Source organism: Harmonia axyridis, chromosome X, assembly GCF_914767665.1.
Source record: "Harmonia axyridis chromosome X, icHarAxyr1.1, whole genome shotgun sequence".
Taxonomy (NCBI): Eukaryota; Metazoa; Arthropoda; class Insecta; order Coleoptera; family Coccinellidae; genus Harmonia; species Harmonia axyridis.
This window is the reverse complement of record NC_059508.1, coordinates 29,765,114-29,772,613: the sequence shown is the minus strand read 5'-3', so window position 1 is coordinate 29,772,613 and position 7,500 is coordinate 29,765,114. Positions and strand designations below refer to the sequence as shown.

At 41.7% G+C, this 7,500-nt stretch overlaps 1 non-coding gene across 1 annotated transcript; it reads left to right on the top strand.

Annotated features, from left to right (window-relative positions):
* The first annotated feature begins 2,823 nt into the window (after window positions 1–2,823).
* LOC123688158 lies at window positions 2,824–2,942 on the top strand. Its single transcript, XR_006749790.1, has one exon. It is a non-coding gene; the product is annotated as a 5S ribosomal RNA (ribosomal RNA).
* The last annotated feature ends 4,558 nt before the right edge of the window (window positions 2,943–7,500 follow it).

Genomic DNA, 7,500 nt, shown 5'->3' with positions numbered 1-7,500 from the left:
CGCGCCTACTAGAGCTGATTTCTTCGGACTCCGATCAGAAAATCCGCCGATGCATGTCGTTAACACCTAGTCCGCCTCGTCCGATCGATCGAGGCCGTTTCGACCGTTCGCCGCGCCTACTAGAGCTGATTTCTTCGGACTCCGATCAGAAAATCCGCCGATGCATGTCGTTAACACCTAGTCCGCCTCGTCCGATCGATCTAGGCCGTCTCGAACCACCCATCGCGCATCGAAAGTCGCATCTCTCGAACTCCGATCCGGAAATCGGCCGATGCATCACGTTAACTATTTCTTATATATCTAATATAATATACATGGAGACGGTAAGAATTCTTTTAATCGAAGATATACATATACTTCTCATCAATATCCAAAAGCTTATCGAAAAATAAATTACTCAACTTTTACGTGAAGAATCGTTCACCCAAACCTTATCCCCTATATATGTCAGGAGAACCCAAGGTTCCCCTCCAGACACGATTTAGCAAACTTTTCCCGATCGATCCGACCCACCGAGGCCGTCTCGACCGTCCGCTGCGCCTACTAGGGCCGATTTCTTCGGACTCCGATCAGAAAATATACCGATGCATGTCGTTAACACCTAGTCCGCCTCGTCCGATCTATCTAAACAGTCTCGACGCACCCAACACTCTTTCAAAGTCGGATTACTCGGACTCAATCTGAAAATGGACCGATGCATGACGTCAACACTTAGCCCGCCTCGTCTGATCTATCTAAGCCATCTCGACCCACCCAACACGCCTTCCAAGTCGGATCACTCGGACTTCGATCTGAAAATCTCCGGACTCATTTTTATGAATATCCCCAGTCAGTAAGAACGTTATTTCGCCAATATATACCAACAATAAACCATATTCCAATAGCTGAACCAAAAATATAATTCCCGATCCAAACGTTCTGCATCGCCCAACGCGACCACCTTCCCTATATATGTCAGGAGAGCACAGGGTTCCCCTCCAGACAACACTTACGCTCTATCCCCGACTCTCGGTCGATCGATAGGCCAGGTCAGCGGTGTCTGTTTCGGCCGAAGCTCGGACTTTGGTCAAAATGTTCCGATACAAAATTTGAACCAAGATAGATACAGATATGATTCCTTCTTAAATATACGTTGATTATCGAACAGAATATGGTAAATATTTTGCGATGACCGAGGATTTCATGAATTTTTTTTTTTTTTCGAAAAAATTTTCTATTATCGGAATTTCCTCAAATTTCATTTGGTTGCCTCCTAATGCTTATTAAAAATGATAACCAACAATCAGAATCATTATTTATCATTTATTTCAATTTTTATAATGAAAAACGTTCACGTCCTTTCGCGCCTCTCGATCGTCGTTTACGTGATGCATCGGTCAGCCCTAGTTTACGTGGTGCATCGGTAAGATCGAGTTCACGTTCTGCATCGGTCTGCCCGAGTTTACGTGGTGCATCGGTAAGATCGAGATTACGTGGTGCATCGGTAAGATCGAGTTCACGTTCTGCATCGGTCTGCCTGAGTTTACGTGGTGCATCGGTATGATCGAGTTTACGTTCTGCATCGGTGTGATCTAGTTTACGTTGTGCATCGGTAAGATCGAGATTACGTGAAGCATCGGTATGATCGAGTTTACGTTCTGCATCGGTCTGGACTCTGAGATATATTTTCGACGTGAAAATGTTCCGATACAACTTTTGAACCAGGATAGTTAGAGAGATGATTTTTTCTGGGATGTACGTTGATTGGGGAATGGATTGTGGAAAATAACTTGCCATGACCGAGGTGTTCTCGAATTTTTTTTTTTTTTCGAAAAATATTTTCTGATTTTGGATTTCACTCAAATTTGATTTCGTTGCCTTCTAATGTGTTCTAAAAGAGTAAATCAGTAATCAGAATCGAAAAATATTTTTCGGATTTTTTTTTTTTTGAAAAAAAATTTTCTGATTTTGGAATTTCCTCAAATTTGATTTGGTTGCCTTCTAATGTGTTTTTAAAGCGTAAATCAGTAATCAGAATCAATATTCATTGTCGACTTTAAGTCCAAGTCGATGTCAGTCCCGAGCGGACGGTGTCAGATACTACCTATCGCCCCGGTCTGGACTTGGCGAGGTATTTCGACGTGAAATGTTCCGATACAACTTTTGAACCAGGATAGTTAGAGAGATGATTTCTTCTATGTTGTACGTTGATTGTGGAATGGATTGTGGGAAATAACTTGCCATGACCCAGGTGTTCTTGAATTTTTTTTTTTTTCGAAAAAAATTTTCTGATCTTGAAATTTCCTCAAATCTGATTGCGTTGCCTTCTAATGTGTACTAAAAGAGTAAATCAGTAATCAGAATCAATATTCATTGTCGACTTTAATTTTTATAAGGAAAAATGTTCACGTCCTTAAACGCCTCTCCATCGTTACCCCGACTCCAAGACGATGTTAGACCGGAGCGGACGGTGTCAAATGCGACCGATCTCCCCGGTCTGGACTTAGCGAGATATTCCGACGTGAAATGTTCCGATACAAAAATTTAACTGTGATAGTTAGAGAGATGGTTCCTTTTGTGATGTACGTTGATTGTGTAATAGAATATGGAAATAAACTTGAGATGACCGAGGTCTTCTGGGATTTTTTTTTTTTTTCGAAAAATATTTTTCGATTTCGGAAATCCCTCAAATTTCATTGAGATATGTCCTAATGTGTTCTTAAAACTTAAATCAACAATCAGAATTAATATCCAAAAGTTATTTCATTTTTTATAAGGAAAAACGTTCACGTCCTTTCCGCTCCCAAAAAGTGAGATATCATAGAAAATATCGCTATATTTGTTGTTTACGGCCATACCACGCTGAAATTGCCAGTTCTCGTCAGAACACTGAAGCCAAGCAGCGTCGGGCGCGGTTAGTACTTGGATGGGTGACCGCTTGGGAACACCGCGTGCTGTAAGCTTTTTTTTTACGTTCTGCATCGGTCTGCCGAGATAACGTGGTGCATCGGTATGATCGAGTTTACGTTCTGCATCGGTAAGATCGAGATTACGTGATGCATCGGTAAGATTGAGATTACGTGGTGCATCGGTAAGATCGAGTTTACGTGGTGCATCGGTAAGATCCAATTCACGTTCTGCATCGGTAAGATCCAGTTCACGTGGTGCATCGGTAAGATCGAGATTACGTGGTGCATCGGTAAGATCGAGTTTACGTGGTGCATCGGTAAGATCCAATTCACGTTCTGCATCGGTAAGATCCAGTTCACGTGGTGCATCGGTAAGATTGAGATTACGTGGTGCATCGGTAAGATCGAGTTTACGTGGTGCATCGGTAAGATCCAATTCACGTTCTGCATCGGTAAGATCCAGTTCACGTGGTGCATCGGTAAGATTGAGATTACGTGGTGCATCGGTAAGATCGAGTTTACGTGGTGCATCGGTAAGATCCAATTCACGTTCTGCATCGGTAAGATCCAGTTCACGTGGTGCATCGGTAAGATCGAGATTACGTGGTGCATCGGTAAGATCGAGTTTACGTGGTGCATCGGTAAGATCCAATTCACGTTCTGCATCGGTAAGATCCAGTTCACGTGGTGCATCGGTAAGATCGAGATTACGTGGTGCATCGGTAAGATCGAGTTCACGTGGTGCATCGGTAAGATGGAGATTACGTGGTGCATCGGTAAGATCGAGATTACGTGGTGCATCGGTAAGATCTACTTTACGTTCTGCATCGGTCTGCCCTTGTTTACGTGGTGCATCGGTAAGATCGAGATTACGTGAAGCATCGGTATGATCGAGTTTACGTTCTGCATCGGTCTGCCCGATATTACGTGGTGCATCGGTCTGCCCTAGTTTACGTGGTGCATCGGTTTGGACTTAGAGATATATTTTCGACGTGAAAATGTTCCGATACAACTTTTGAACCAGGATAGTTAGAGAGATGATTTTTTCTGGGATGTACGTGGATCGGGGAATGGATTGTGGGAAATAACTTGCCATGACCGAGGTGTCCTCGAATTTTTTTTTTTTTCGAAAAAAATTTTCTGATTGTGGAATTTTCTCAAATTTGATTTGGTTGCCTCCTAATGTGTTCTAAAAGAGTAAATCAGTAATCGGAATCGAAAAATATTTTTCGGATTTTTTTTTTTTTCGAAAAAAATTTTCTGATCGTGGAATTTCCTCAAATTCGATTTGGTTGCCTTCTAATGTGTTTTTAAAGCGTAAATCAGTAATCAGAATCAATATTCATTGTCGACTTTAATTTTTATAAGGAAAAATGTTCACGTCCTTAAACGCCTCCCCATCATCAGCCCGAGTCCAAGTCGATGTCAGTCCCGAGCGGACGGTGTCAGATACTACCTATCGCCGAGGTCTGGACTTGGCGAGATATTACGACGTGAAATGTTCCGATACAACTTTTGAACCAGGATAGTTAGAGAGATGATTTCTTCTATGTTGTACGTTGATTGTGGAATGAAATACGGAAAATAACTCGCCATGACCGAGGTGATTACGATTTTTTTTTTTTTTCGAAAAAAATTTTCTGATCGTGGAATTTTCTCAAATTTGATTTGGTTGCCTCCTTATATGTTCTAGTAGCGATAATCAACAATCAGAATCAAAATCCATGGTCGGGTTTGATTTTTATAAGGAAAAATGTTCACGTCCTTTTTTACAACCCCGACTCATTGACGATGTTAGAACCGAGCCGGCGGTGTCAGATACGACCGATCGCCCCGGTCCCGATCGTCATTTACGTTGTGCATCGGTCTGCCCGAGATTACGTGGTGCATCGGTATGATCGAGTTTACGTGGTGCATCGGTAAGATCCAATTCACGTTCTGCATCGGTAAGATCCAATTCACGTTCTGCATCGGTAAGATCCAGTTCACGTGGTGCATCGGTAAGATGGAGATTACGTGGTGCATCGGTAAGATCGAGATTACGTGGTGCATCGGTAAGATCTACTTTACGTTCTGCATCGGTCTGCCCTTGTTTACGTGGTGCATCGGTAAGATCGAGATTACGTGAAGCATCGGTATGATCGAGTTTACGTTCTGCATCGGTCTGCCCGATATTACGTGGTGCATCGGTCTGCCCTAGTTTACGTGGTGCATCGGTTTGGACTTAGAGATATATTTTCGACGTGAAAATGTTCCGATACAACTTTTGAACCAGGATAGTTAGAGAGATGATTTTTTCTGGGATGTACGTGGATCGGGGAATGGATTGTGGGAAATAACTTGCCATGACCGAGGTGTCCTCGAATTTTTTTTTTTTTCGAAAAAAATTTTCTGATTGTGGAATTTTCTCAAATTTGATTTGGTTGCCTCCTAATGTGTTCTAAAAGAGTAAATCAGTAATCGGAATCGAAAAATATTTTTCGGATTTTTTTTTTTTTCGAAAAAAATTTTCTGATCGTGGAATTTCCTCAAATTCGATTTGGTTGCCTTCTAATGTGTTTTTAAAGCGTAAATCAGTAATCAGAATCAATATTCATTGTCGACTTTAATTTTTATAAGGAAAAATGTTCACGTCCTTAAACGCCTCCCCATCATCAGCCCGAGTCCAAGTCGATGTCAGTCCCGAGCGGACGGTGTCAGATACTACCTATCGCCGAGGTCTGGACTTGGCGAGATATTACGACGTGAAATGTTCCGATACAACTTTTGAACCAGGATAGTTAGAGAGATGATTTCTTCTATGTTGTACGTTGATTGTGGAATGAAATACGGAAAATAACTCGCCATGACCGAGGTGATTACGATTTTTTTTTTTTTTTGAAAAAAATTTTTTGATCGTGGAATTTTCTCAAATTTGATTTGGTTGCCTCCTTATATGTTCTAGTAGCGATAATCAACAATCAGAATCAAAATCCATGGTCGGGTTTGATTTTTATAAGGAAAAATGTTCACGTCCTTTTTTACAACCCCGACTCATTGACGATGTTAGAACCGAGCCGGCGGTGTCAGATACGACCGATCGCCCCGGTCCCGATCGTCATTTACGTTGTGCATCGGTCTGCCCGAGATTACGTGGTGCATCGGTCTGGACTTAGAGATATATTTTCGACGTGAAAATGTTCCGATACAACTTTTGAACTAGGATAGTTAGAGAGATGATTTTTTCTGGGATGTACGTTGATTGGGGAATGGATTGTGGGAAATAACTTGCCATGACCGAGGTGTTCTCGAATTTTTTTTTTTTTTTTTTTGAAAAAAATTTTCTGATTGTGGAATTTTCTCAAATTTGATTTGGTTGCCTCCTAATTTGTTCTAATAGCGATAATCAACAATCAGAATCAAAATCCATGGTCGGGTTTGATTTTTATAAGGAATAATGTTCACGTCCTTTTTCGCCTATGTTCTTTTTCGACGTGAAAAGTTCCGATACAACTTTTGAACCAGGATAGTTAGAGAGATGATTTTTTCTGGGATGTATGTTGATTGACGTACGAAACTTGGAAAAAAAATAGAAAAGACCGAGGTACTCTAGAAAAAAAATTTATTGAAAATATTTTTTTGATTTCGGAATTAATTCGAAATTCATTCAGATGTCTTCTATCAATATCGCGAAAGAAAAATCAATAATCAGAATCGATATTCATCTAAGATTATTTCCTTCTGGATTGTGTTAACATTCGGTACGATCTTGTCTACGTGATGCATCGGTTTGTTTCTCGGCTCTTGTGAGCAAGTTGGACACTCGAGACGGCCTCCATCGATCGGATTAGGCGGGCTTTAATGTTAACGTGCTGCATCGGTGTGATCTTGTTTACGTCATGCATCGGTATAGCTTTAAATCGCGCCGTAAAGTCGTTCACGTCATGCATCGGTATCTTAAATCGCGCCGAAAAGTCGTTCACGTCATGCATCGGTATCTTAAATCGCGCCGTAAAGTCGTTCACGTCATGCATCGGTATCTTAAATCGAGCCGAAAAGTCGTTCACGTCATGCATCGGTGGCACAAAAAAAAGACGCCGATGCATGACGTGAGCCGACTTTTCGGCGCGATTTAAGATACCGATGCATGACGTGAACGACTTTACGGCGCGATTTAAGATACCGATGCATGACGTGAACCGACTTTTCGGCATGAAGTCAGCTAAAATTATCGTGTGCATCTTGGGTCGGTCCACGTACCGTAGATCAGAGAGGGACGACGTACATACATCGGATACATTTGTATCCAACAAGTTACGATCGTCGTCTGATCCAGCGGTAATCGGACCTACTCTCGTGAATTTATTTTGCCCCTTGAATAATTTTGTACCGATGCACGACGTGAAGTCGACTTTTCGGCATGGTTTAAGCTAAAATTATCGTGTGCATCTTGGGTAGGCCCACTTACTACAGATCAGAGAGGGACGACGTACATACATCGGATACATTCGTATCCAACAAGTTACAATCGTCGTCTGATCCAGCGGTAATCGGACCTACTCTCGTGAATTTATTTTGCCCCTTGAATAACTTTGTACCGATGCACGACGTGAAGTCGACTTTCCGGCATGGT